At 48.7% G+C, this 11,927-nt stretch overlaps 1 long non-coding RNA gene across 4 annotated transcripts; it reads right to left on the bottom strand.

Moving 5' to 3' along the window:
* Positions 1 to 2,943: 2,943 nt before the first annotated feature.
* On the bottom strand, positions 2,944 to 8,016 carry LOC127675605 (uncharacterized). Of its 4 annotated transcripts, XR_007975487.1 has the most exons (7): positions 7,954 to 8,016; positions 7,260 to 7,317; positions 5,994 to 6,285; positions 5,860 to 5,903; positions 4,372 to 4,415; positions 3,996 to 4,257; positions 2,944 to 3,545 (listed from the first exon to the last, which is right to left on the bottom strand). It is a non-coding gene; the product is annotated as an uncharacterized LOC127675605 (long non-coding RNA). The 4 variants fall into 4 exon arrangements; XR_007975486.1 differs by lacking the exon at positions 7,954 to 8,016 and having other exon boundaries at positions 5,994 to 6,111; positions 7,198 to 7,392; XR_007975489.1 differs by lacking the exons at positions 4,372 to 4,415; positions 5,860 to 5,903; positions 5,994 to 6,285; positions 7,260 to 7,317; positions 7,954 to 8,016 and adding exons at positions 4,994 to 5,181; positions 6,534 to 6,670 and having other exon boundaries at positions 3,996 to 4,265.
* Between the last annotated feature and the right edge of the window lie 3,911 nt (positions 8,017 to 11,927).

Raw genomic sequence — 11,927 nt, 5'->3', positions numbered from 1 at the left:
CTAATGCCTGATCTACTTATAGCTTATTCATTGTGATTACATTGTACCCATTGTTATTTTTAAAGAAAACATTCCAATGATAACAAAAAGCAAGAATTATAGGTGAAAAAAAAAAAACCCTTACCAAAGAAATATACGAGGCTTGGATTAGCATGAACCAATTACTCACAGTATTTCTTCAGCAACTTATTTTATGGATTTTTTTGTTATTAATAAGCCTGCCTTTCTGATTAAGACTCATCATGACATAGAAAGGGGATAATATTTGCTATGTAAATAATGAAAATATCTAATTTTAAAAAGGGGGGGGTGGGAAAGATTCATCAGACATGTGGTCCACAGTTTTTCTGTTACAGATTGCTGATGTTTTATCAAGGTCTGAGGATGGTCACTGCACAGATGGTATGCCGAAAGGCTTCTTCTCACCTCCAGAGTTATCACATCTGAGCCTCAAGTAAAAGCCTCCCCTCCAGATACTGTGTTCATAAGTTATAACTCCACTCTTGGTTCCTTAATGTTTTACAAGATGGATGCTTTTGTTCACTTACAGGACTTTTCACCATTAAGGATTTTTTCTGGTAAGAATAAGAATTGAATCCCTGGGGTTTCTAGTATTTGGTGAGTAAAGCAGATACAGGATTCAGCACTCTGTCGATCCTTCTCAGTTTTGCGGAACTCAGCCTTTGCTAGATGCTCCTATTTTGTGTGTGGAGGATTTAGATGCACGACTTGTGTTGTCGATCTGTATCAGTTGGGACTGGTCATCCATCACACGAGATCTTGTTCTCTGCCTTTTGATCGGTTGTGCTTACCAGTAATGGCCTCCAGACATGTTACATATATGCATATAATAACAATTAAATGAAAAAGAGGCCATGAATTTGAAAGGTATATGGGAGGACTTGGAGAGGGAAGAGAAGGGGAAAATGATATAATTATAATCTCAAAAACAGAAAAAGAGCTTCCTCCAGAGGAACAGAGAAGTCATAAACTTGTATACTTGAAAATGTTGTATATTTTATTAGTTTTTTGTGTGTGGTGTGTATGCATGTTCATATACGTGTGTATGTGAAGTAGAATAAGGTAGAAAAGACCAATTATTAGATCTTGATTTACTGATATATTCAGTTTACCTAAAGCACTGCTTGTACAGTATTTATCTAGCATGATGTCACTTGCCATGTAGAACACAGTGACCTGGAAAAATAGCTGAAATAATGAGCTGTTGCCCTTAACAACCAACCTGCTGACTGCCACATATGCTTCTGTAAACTCTTGCTTGCCTTCCTGCCCCCACCTTGTCATTTCAGAGTAGAAAATGAGATTGTAAACTGGACCCAGCCTCAAAGCCTTTCCGGAGCGGCCCTGGCTTTGGTCCACTGGTAACTCCTTTCTTGTGCTCTCATTGGGGTTGGAGTGCTTATTCCAGAACGATTCATGCAACATGCGTGCAGGTACACGTGCATGCTCCTATATTTGTTTCCTCATAAATGTGGAGGCCTGATGTTCCCAATGGCTGTTTTCCTTGATTGCTCTCCACTTTATTCAGGTAGAACCTGATGATTGAACCAGAGTTCACCAACTTAATTAGTTTGGTTTGCCCTGGGAAACCTGTCCCTGCCTCTGAGATTACAGGCAGCCACCAGAACTGCTCAGCTTTGACTTGAGTCCTGGGGATCAAAACTTCCATTCTCAAGATGGTGGGTAAAGCACATTATCCAGTAAACCATCTCGCCAGCCCTGAAAGACTTTTAACTTGTCTCTCCTCTCCTCTCCTCTCTTCCCCTCCCCTCCCCTCCCCATTCCTCTCCCTTCCCCCCTCCCCTCCCCTCCTCTCCCCTCTCCTCCTCTCCCCTCCCCTCCTCTCCCCTCCCCTCCCCTCTCCTCTCCTCTTTCTTCTTTTTTTATTGCTGTTTTTTGAGACAAAGTCTCCCAATGTAGTCTAGCTTGGTCTGAAAGTTGCTATGTAAACCAGGCCAGTACCAACCTTACAGAGAGCCATTTGCCTCTGTCTCTCTGCCTCTCTGCCTCTGTCTCTCTGCCTCTGCCTTTCTGCCTCTCTGCCTCTCTGTCTCTCTGTCTCTCTGCCTCTCTGTCTCTGCCTTTCTGCCTCTGCCTCTCTGCCTCTGTCTCTCTGTCTCTCTGTCTCTGCCTCTCTGCCTCTCTACCTCTCTGTCTCTCTGTCTCTCTGCCTCTGTCTCTCTGCCTCTGCCTCTCTGTCTCTTGGGCTCTCTGACTCTCTGTCTCTGCCTTTCTGCCTCTGCCTCTCTGCCTCTGTCTCTCTGTCTCAGCCTCTCTGCCTCTGCCTTTCTACCTCTCTGTCTCTCTGCCTCTGCCTCTCTATCTCTCTATCTCTCTACCTCTCTGCCTCTCTGTCTCTCTGCCTCTCTGCCTCTTGGCTTCTCTGCCTCTCTGCCTCTCTGCCTCTCTGTCTTTGCCTTTCTGCCTCTCTGCCTCTGCCTTTCTACCTCTTTGCCTCTCTGTCTCTCTGCCTCTCTACCTCTCTGCCTCTTGGCCTCTCTGCCTCTCTGTCTCTCTGCCTCTCTGTCTCTGCCTTTCTGCCTCTCTACCTGTCTGCCTCTCTACCTCTCTGCCTCTGCCCCTCTGCCTCTCTGTCTCTCTACCTCTCTGTCTCTCTGCCTCTGCTTTCTACCTCTTTGCCTCTCTGTCTCTCTGCCTCTGCCCCTCTGCCTCTGCCTCTCTGCCTCTCTACCTCTGCCTCTCTGTCTCTCTGCCTCTGCCCCTCTGTCTCTATGCCTCTGCCTCTCTACCTCTGCCTCTCTGTCTCTCTGCCTCTGCCCCTCTGCCTCTCTGCCTCTGCCTTTCTGTCTCTCTGCCTCTCTGCCTCTCTGCCTCTCTACCTCTCTGCCTCTGCCCCTCTGCCTCTCTGCCTCTCTGCCTCTCTACCTCTCTGCCTCTGCCCCTCTGCCTCTCTGTCTCTCTACTTCTGCCTCTCTGTCTCTGCCTCTCTGTCTCTCTGCCTTTCTGCCTCTCTGCCTCTCTACCTCTCTGCCTCTGCCCCTCTGCCTCTCTGTCTCTCTACCTCTGCCTCTCTGTCTCTGCCTTTCTACCTCTCTACCTCTCTGTCTCTCTGCCTCTGCCTTTCTACCTCTCTGCCTCTCTGTCTCTCTGCCTCTGCCCCTCTGCTTGTCTGCCTCTCTGCCTCTCTGTCTCTCTGCCCCTCTGCCTCTCTGCCTCTCTGTCTCTGCCTCTCTGTCTCTCTGCCTCTCTGTCTCTGTCTCTCTGCCTCTGCCTTCCTACCTCTCTGCCTCTGCCTCTCTGTCTCTCTGCCTCTGCCTCTCTGCCTCTCTGTCTCTCTGTCTCTCTGCCTCTCTACCTCTCTGCCTCTGCCTCTCTGCTTCTGCCTCTGCCTCTCTGCCTCTCTGCCTCTCTGCTTCTCTACCTTTCTACCTCTCTGCCTCTGCCTCTCTGCCTCTCTGCCTCTCTGTCTCTCTACCTCTCTGCCTCTGCCTCTCTGTCTCTCTGCCTCTCTGTCTCTGTCTCTCTGCCTCTGCCTTTCTACCTCTCTGCCTCTGCCTCTCTGTCTCTCTGCCATTCTACCTCTCTGCCTCTCTGTCTCTCTGCCTCTCTACCTCTCTGCCTCTGCCCCTCTGCCTCTCTGTCTCTCTACCTCTCTACCTCTCTGTCTCTCTGCCTCTCTACCTCTCTACCTCTCTACCTCTCTACCTCTCTGCCTCTGCCCCTCTGCCTCTCTGTCTCTCTACCTCTGCCTTTCTGTTTCTGCCTTTCTACCTCTCTACCTCTCTGTCTCTCTGCCTCTGCCTCTGCCTTTCTACCTCTCTGCCTCTCTGTCTCTCTGCCTCTGCCCCTCTGCCCCTCTGCCTCTCTGCTTCTCTGCCTCTCTGCCTCTGCCTTTCTACCTCTCTGCCTCTGCCTCTCTGTCTCTCTGCCTCTGCCTCTCTGTCTCTCTGCCTCTCTGTCTCTCTGCCTCTCTGTCTCTCTGCCTCTCTGTCTCTCTGCCTCTGCCTTTCTACCTCTCTGCCTCTGCCTCTCTGTCTCTCTGCCTCTGCCTTTCTACCTCTCTGCCTCTGCCTCTCTGCCTCTGCCTTTCTACCTCTCTACCTCTCTGTCTCTCTGCCTCTGCCTTTCTACCTCTCTGCCTCTCTGTCTCTCTACCTCTGCCCCTCTGCCCCTCTGCCTCTCTGCCTCTCTACCTCTCTGCCTCTGCTCCTCTGCTTCTCTTCCTCTCTGCCTCTCTGCCTCTGCCTTTCTACCTCTCTGCCTCTGCCTCTCTGTCTCTCTGCCTCTGCCCCTCTGCCTCTCTGCCTCTCTACCTCTCTGCCTCTGCTCCTCTGCTTCTCTTCCTCTCTGCCTCTGCCTTTCTGTCTCTCTGCCTCTCTGCCTCTCTACCTCTCTGCCTCTGCCCCTCTGCCTCTCTGCCTCTGCCTTTCTACCTCTCTGCCTCTGCCTCTCTGCCTCTGCCTTTCTACCTCTCTGCCTCTGCCTCTCTGCCTCTGCCTTTCTACCTCTCTACCTCTCTGTCTCTCTGCCTCTGCCTTTCTACCTCTCTGCCTCTCTGTCTCTCTACCTCTGCCCCTCTGCCCCTCTGCCTCTCTGCCTCTCTACCTCTCTGCCTCTGCTCCTCTGCTTCTCTTCCTCTCTGCCTCTCTGCCTCTGCCTTTCTACCTCTCTGCCTCTGCCTCTCTGTCTCTCTGCCTCTGCCCCTCTGCCTCTCTGCCTCTCTACCTCTCTGCCTCTGCTCCTCTGCTTCTCTTCCTCTCTGCCTCTGCCTTTCTGTCTCTCTGCCTCTCTACCTCTCTGCCTCTGCCCCTCTGCCTCTCTGCCTCTCTGCCTCTCTACCTCTCTGCCTCTGCCCCTCTGCCTCTCTGTCTCTCTACTTCTGCCTCTCTGTCTCTGCCTCTCTGTCTCTCTGCCTTTCTGCCTCTCTGCCTCTCTACCTCTCTGCCTCTGCCCCTCTGCCTCTCTGTCTCTCTACCTCTGCCTCTCTGTCTCTGCCTTTCTACCTCTCTACCTCTCTGTCTCTCTGCCTCTGCCTTTCTACCTCTCTGCCTCTCTGTCTCTCTGCCTCTGCCCCTCTGCTTGTCTGCCTCTCTGCCTCTCTGCCTCTGCCTCTCTGCCTCTGCCTCTCTGTCTCTCTGTCTCTCTGCCTCTCTGTCTCTCTGTCTCTCTGCCTCTGCCTTCCTACCTCTCTGCCTCTACCTCTCTGTCTCTCTGCCTCTGCCTCTCTGTCTCTCTGTCTCTCTGTCTCTCTGCCTCTGCCTTTCTACCTCTCTGCCTCTCTGCCTCTGCCTCTCTGCCTCTCTGCCTCTCTGTCTCTCTGCCTCTCTGCCTCTCTACCTCTCTGCCTCTGCCTCTCTGCCTCTCTGCCTCTCTGCTTCTCTACCTTTCTACCTCTCTGCCTCTGCCTCTCTGCCTCTCTGTCTCTCTACCTCTCTGCCTCTGCCTCTCTGTCTCTCTGCCTCTCTGTCTCTGTCTCTCTGCCTCTGCCTTTCTACCTCTCTGCCTCTGCCTCTCTGTCTCTCTGCCATTCTACCTCTCTGCCTCTCTGTCTCTCTGCCTCTCTACCTCTCTGCCTCTGCCCCTCTGCCTCTCTGTCTCTCTACCTCTCTGTCTCTCTGCCTCTCTACCTCTCTACCTCTCTACATCTCTACCTCTCTGCCTCTGCCCCTCTGCCTCTCTGTCTCTCTACCTCTGCCTCTCTGTTTCTGCCTTTCTACCTCTCTACCTCTCTGTCTCTCTGCCTCTGCCTTTCTACCTCTCTGCCTCTCTGTCTCTCTGCCTCTGCCCCTCTGCCCCTCTGCCCCTCTGCCTCTCTGCCTCTCTACCTCTCTGCCTCTGCCCCTCTGCTTCTCTGCCTCTCTGCCTCTGCCTTTCTACCTCTCTGCCTCTGCCTCTCTGTCTCTCTGCCTCTGCCTCTCTGTCTCTCTGCCTCTGCCTCTCTGTCTCTCTGCCTCTCTGTCTCTCTGCCTCTGCCTCTCTGTCTCTCTGTCTCTCTGCCTCTGCCTTTCTACCTCTCTGCCTCTGCCTCTCTGTCTCTCTGCCTCTGCCTTTCTACCTCTCTGCCTCTGCCTCTCTGTCTCTGCCTTTCTACCTCTCTACCTCTCTGTCTCTCTGCCTCTGCCTTTCTACCTCTCTGCCTCTCTGTCTCTCTACCTCTGCCCCTCTGCCCCTCTGCCTCTCTGCCTCTCTACCTCTCTGCCTCTGCTCCTCTGCTTCTCTTCCTCTCTGCCTCTCTGCCTCTGCCTTTCTACCTCTCTGCCTCTGCCTCTCTGTCTCTCTGCCTCTGCCCCTCTGCCTCTCTGCCTCTCTACCTCTCTGCCTCTGCTCCTCTGCTTCTCTTCCTCTCTGCCTCTGCCTTTCTACCTCTCTGCCTCTGCCTCTCTGTCTCTCTGCCTCTGCCTCTCTGTCTCTCTGCCTCTCTGTCTCTCTGCCTCTGCCTCTGTCTCTCTGTCTCTCTGCCTCTCTGCCTTTCTACCTCTCTGCCTCTCTGCCTCTGCCTCTCTGCCTCTGCCTCTCTGTCTCTCTGTCTCTCAGCCTCTCTGCCTCTCTACCTCTCTGCCTCTCTGTCTCTCTGCCTCTCTGCCTCTGTACCTCTCTGCCTCTGCCTCTCTACCTCTCTGCCTCTCTGCCTCTGCCTTTCTACCTCTCTGTCTCTCTGCCTCTCTGCCTCTGCCTTTCTACCTCTCTGTCTCTCTGCCTCTCTGCCTCTGCCTTTCTACCTCTCTGTCTCTCTGCCTCTCTACCTCTCTGCCTCTCTGCCTCTGCCTTTCTACCTCTGCCTCTCTACCTCTTTACCTCTCTGCCTCTTTACCTCTCTGCCTCTGCCTCTCTGCATCTCTGTTTCTGCCTCTGCCTCTCTGCCTCTCTGCTTCTCTACCTTTCTACCTCTCTGCCTGTGCCTCTCTGCCTCTCTGCCTCTCTACCTCTCTGCCTCTGCCTCTCTGCCTCTCTGTCTCTCAGCCTCTGCCTCTCTATCTCTCTACCTCTCTGCCTCTGCCTGTCTCTCTGCCTCTTGGCCTCTCTGCCTCTCTGTCTCTGCCTTTCTGCCTCTCTACCTCTGCCTTTCTACCTCTTTGCCTCTCTGTCTCTCTGCCTCTCTACCTCTCTGCCTCTCTGTCTCTGCCTTTCTGCCTCTCTGCCTCTCTACCTCTCTGCCTCTGCCCCTCTGCCTCTCTGTCTCTCTACCTCTCTGTCTCTCTGCCTCTGCCTTTCTACCTCTCTGCCTCTCTGTCTCTCTGCCTCTGCCCCTCTGCCCCTCTGCCTCTCTGCCTCTCTACCTCTGCCTCTCTGTCTCTCTGCCTCTGCCCCTCTGCCTCTCTGCCTCTGCCTTTCTACCTCTCTGCCTCTGCCTCTCTGTTTCTCTGTCTCTCTGCCTTTCTACCTCTCTGCCTCTCTATCTCTCTGCCTCTCTGTCTCTGTCTCTCTGCCTCTGCCTTTCTACCTCTCTGCCTCTCTGTCTCTCTACCTCTCTGCCTCTCTGTCTCTCTACCTCTCTGCCTCTCTACCTCTGCCCCTCTGCCTCTCTGACTCTCTACCTCTGCCTCTCTGTCTCTGCCTTTCTACCTCTCTGCCTCTGCCTCTCTGTCTCTGCCTCTCTGTCTCTCTGCCTCTGCCTCTCTACCTCTCTGCCTCTGCCCCTCTGCCTCTCTGTCTCTCTACCTCTGCCTCTCTGTCTCTGCCTTTCTACCTCTCTGCCTCTTTACCTCTGCCCCTCTGTCTCTCTACCTCTGCCCCTCTGCTTCTCTGCCTCTCTGCCTCTGCCTTTCTACCTCTCTGCCTCTGCCTCTCTGTCTCTGCCTCTGCCTCTCTGTCTCTCTGCCTCTCTGTCTCTCTGTCTCTCTGCCTCTGCCTTTCTACCTCTCTGCCTCTGCCTCTCTGTCTCTGCCTCTCTGTCTCTTTGTCTCTCTGCCTCTCTGCCTCTCTGTCTCTCTACCTCTCTGTCTCTCTGTCTCTCTGCCTCTGCCTTTCTACCTCTCTGCCTCTGCCTCTCTGTCTCTCTGCCTCTGCCTCTCTGTCTCTCTGCCTCTGCCTTTCTACCTCTCTGCCTCTCTGCCTCTGCCTCTCTGTCTCTCTGTCTCTCTGCCTCTCTACCTCTCTGCCTCTTTCTGCCTCTCTGCCTCTCTACCTCTCTGCCTCTCTACCTCTCTGCCTCTGCCTCTCTACCTCTCTGCCTCTCTGCCTCTGCCTTTCTACCTCTGCCTCTCTACCTCTCTACCCCTCTGCCTCTGCCTCTCTGCATTTCTGTTTCTGCCTCTGCCTCTCTGCTTCTCTGCCTTTCTACCTCTCTGCCTCTGCCTCTCTGCCTCTCTGCCTCTCTGCCTCTCTGCCTCTCTACCTCTCTGCCTCTCAAGTGCTAGAATTAAAGGCATATGCCACCACACCTAGCTTGTCTATTTTCAAGAAAATTGGAAATTAGGAAAAAAAGCAGTGGTTTAGGTCTTTAAATCCAACAAAAGTTACTAAACACCTAATAAGGTTAAGGCTCTGAGGGCAGCACTGCGTGCAAAGACCTCAATGTTCTGACTGGAAAAATAACATTAAATATTATTTTAAAGCATAGAATCTAAAGACAGTTAAACAGAAATTCCCAAGGTATATGCAATATCATGGCACTCACACATCAGATTTAGATTTCTGGAAAAGTTCCAAGCAAATGTTATGGAATTTTATAGAGATATTGTTACTTCTTTTTATTATTATGGTAAAGTATACATAATTAAAATTTTTGTCATATTAGCCACTTTAAAACATACATTGAAATTGTTGCAACCATCTATTCCATCTCCCATTTTTTTCAATTTTCCTAACTGAAAATATGTACCCCTAAAATGATCCCCCCCCCAATCTCTGGCAGCGACCCATCTACTTCCCAGCAGTGCAGAGACGGCTCCCACAGACACCTCCCTCATGTGTGTGGAATCAGTTCGTGTTTCCCTTCAACATAATGCTTTCAAGGCTCATCCACTCAGCATGTTCAGACTTGATTTCGTTATTGTCCCTTTTTTTCTTCTACAAATTTTAAATTTTCATGCTTTAATATTCTTTTTTAGTTTTTCTTTATTTTTGAGACAAGGTGGTAGTTCTCTTGAGTGCTAGTATAATAACATGATGATTTGAATTAGATATAGTCCATCGTGGCAAAATTAATTCTCATTCATTATAGGCTAATCGTCTGTGGTATGTTTGCGCTTCTGCAACAAGTACTAACTTGTTGAGCCATCTGCACAGCCTCATAGGTAACATATTTTTAAGGTTCATCCACGATGTACAATGTATTGTCATTTTACTTCTTTTGTAGCCTGAGTAATTATCTATCTATCTATCTATCTATCTATCTATCCATCCATCCTACATATATCTAGTAATGGACGTCACAACTCATACTATAATTCTTCATTTACTCTTTTGAGAGAATCCCATGTATTTTATACAATGGTAACACAGTGTTACATTCGCACCAGAATTAGGGTACATCTTCCCATCTCAGATATGCCAATCAAGAGCAGTTCCTCACAGGTGTGTTCAGCCCCTTGGCTTTTAGTCGATTCCAAATGGAGTCAGGTTGACAACCAAGATTAGCTGTCACTATAATTTTCAGTGTAGAAATTTTCACATTTTTTTTTGCTTTTAATCTTTCACATTTATTTTTTTAATATGTTCTTATAGCCTTGAGTAAATAATACATTTCCGTTTCTGGTAGGAGAAAATTAGTGGCATTGAGTTCTCTTTCAGTTTTTAAATGGAAATGTCTTATTTTTTTTCTTCCTTGCTTTCAAAAGAACTGTCTGTTTTCCTGGATATAAAACTGTCTCTTCATAGGCTTTTTTTTTCTTTCAGCACTTATATAACCTTTCAGTACTAAATGTATCATTGTCTGTGTTTTTGCCTCCAAGCCTTTTCTGAGAGATCTTGTCTATGGTGTCTTTCCTGTCTCTTGTTAATATCAGTATTCTTTCTTTGTCTCTCTGATTCTCTGTGGTCTCCAGTGAGAATCCCGTATTCCTGGGTGATCTGTCACCTTTAAATTTGTGATCTTCTTTCTGTTTTGTAAGCAGTGTCTGCCACTTGTTCACCTGTCTGACTTACCTGTGAAAAAGGTGAGTGAGCCCCTTCTCTGAGTATCTAAGCGAACCAGGTTAGAAGACATACATGGAATTTTTTTTTTTTACTGAGGTCCTATCTGCTGCTGCTTTTTTGATAATTTAAACTTGAAAGCAGACTCCAGATGCTTGATATTATGACTGCTGGCATTCCTGGGGAGAAATGGGCAGGAGTGAGTATTCAAAGCTTTCTTTTGTTTGAAGATTCCTTTTCTTCATCACTTGGTCACTATGCTCTTCTGGGGTATCCACCAGAGAAGACTGCTGGGATATGGGTTTAAGCCATACCTGTGGGTTCAGCATCCCAGTGTAGCCACGAGCCTTTCTCAGAGTGAGCTTTTAAGTACTAAAACCATGTTCTAGGTTGACAAGTTTCAGTGAGCAAGAACAGTTAGCCAGAAGCAAAACTGCATAAGCTAAAAAGCAAGGTTAATACATTTAGAGACTTTCCCAAAACTGTGGACTTTGATGGATTAGGTCTTTGTTTTAGCTGTGGCAGATGGTGCTGTCTACATGCTGAATTTTATAGCCTGAATAGAACTTTCATCATGGACTCAGTTGTGCTAAGGTGTGGGAGCCTATAACATATAAATGTATAACATATAAAGTGTTTTCCAGAGAGCCTACAAAGTTGGTTCAGACAACTTCTGTTGCTTGTCTGGAAGTTTCTTTGGTGAACAAAAGTTTCAAGCTTTCCAGTCTGCTGTTTTTTAGTCACTCCTTCCCTCTCTTTGAGTTTCTTCAATTTATTTATTTTATGTGTATGTTTCTGTATGTGGCGAAGGTTAGAAAAAGTTGGATCCCTTAGAACTGGAGTTACAGATGGCTGTAAGGTGCCACATGAGTGCTAAGGACCTGCAGGTGCTCTTAACTTCTTAGCCACTCTCCATTCTTCCCTATGTCTCCCTCCCTCCTTCCCTCCCTCCCTCCCTCTATCCATCCCTCCCTCTCTCCCTCTGTTTCCCCCTCCCTCGTCTCTCTCTCTGTCTCTGTCTCTCTCTCTCTCTCTGTGTATATGTGTGTGTGCATTCCTATGTAGAATCAGAGAAAGGATTTTTCATATTTTCTTTGATATATGAAGGTTTGCAAGAAATGCAGTACTTAGCTAGCTTAACTGTGCTTTATAGGAAACAACTTATAAAACAGAACATATATATCTATGCACAGATGCCTCTTTCTTGAGTCCTCACCTGTGTTTGCGTAGGCTTTTCATTGATGTAGCTGCTTTAAAGTCATGTCTGCCACAGTTAGTATCCCAATGAAAACTCATTGGTTCACCAAATTGGATGTTGGTACAGTCATTACTTCAGTCTGTCATAGGCTCCCTCTCTGAGGTAAGTAAACGTGTGTGTGTGTGTGGGGGGGGGTAGTATTTCATTTTCCCAGGAAAAGTCCCATACACAACATTTGGCATTAAACCTATGTATCTTAATTTATTATAGACTAAACTCTTGTGCCTTCTGCCAAGAAATCCATATGCTGAAACCCTAACTTTGAATGTAGCACTAATTAGCAAGCAAGGCTTCCAAAGCTATGCTATAATTTGAATGTTACTGTCCTTATAAAATTTCTATTGAAACTTGATGTTTAATGCAACAGTATTCAAAGGTGAAGGCTTTAGAAGATGATCAGACTGCAAGGGCTCCACCATCATTGATAGAGTATTGCGCTTATACGAAAAGGTCTGAGATAAGAATACATAGTGCTCTTGCAGAGAATGCCCATTTGGTTCCTTGCACTCACAGCTTAGCTCCAGTTTTGGGGATCTGATGCCTCTATGGCACTTGCACTCAAATGTACATACAAACATACAGATTCATACACATGCTCATAAATTTAAGTAAA

Source organism: Apodemus sylvaticus, chromosome X, assembly GCF_947179515.1.
Source record: "Apodemus sylvaticus chromosome X, mApoSyl1.1, whole genome shotgun sequence".
Lineage (NCBI taxonomy): Eukaryota > Metazoa > Chordata > Mammalia > Rodentia > Muridae > Apodemus > Apodemus sylvaticus.
This window is presented reverse-complemented; position numbering and strand designations above follow the sequence as displayed.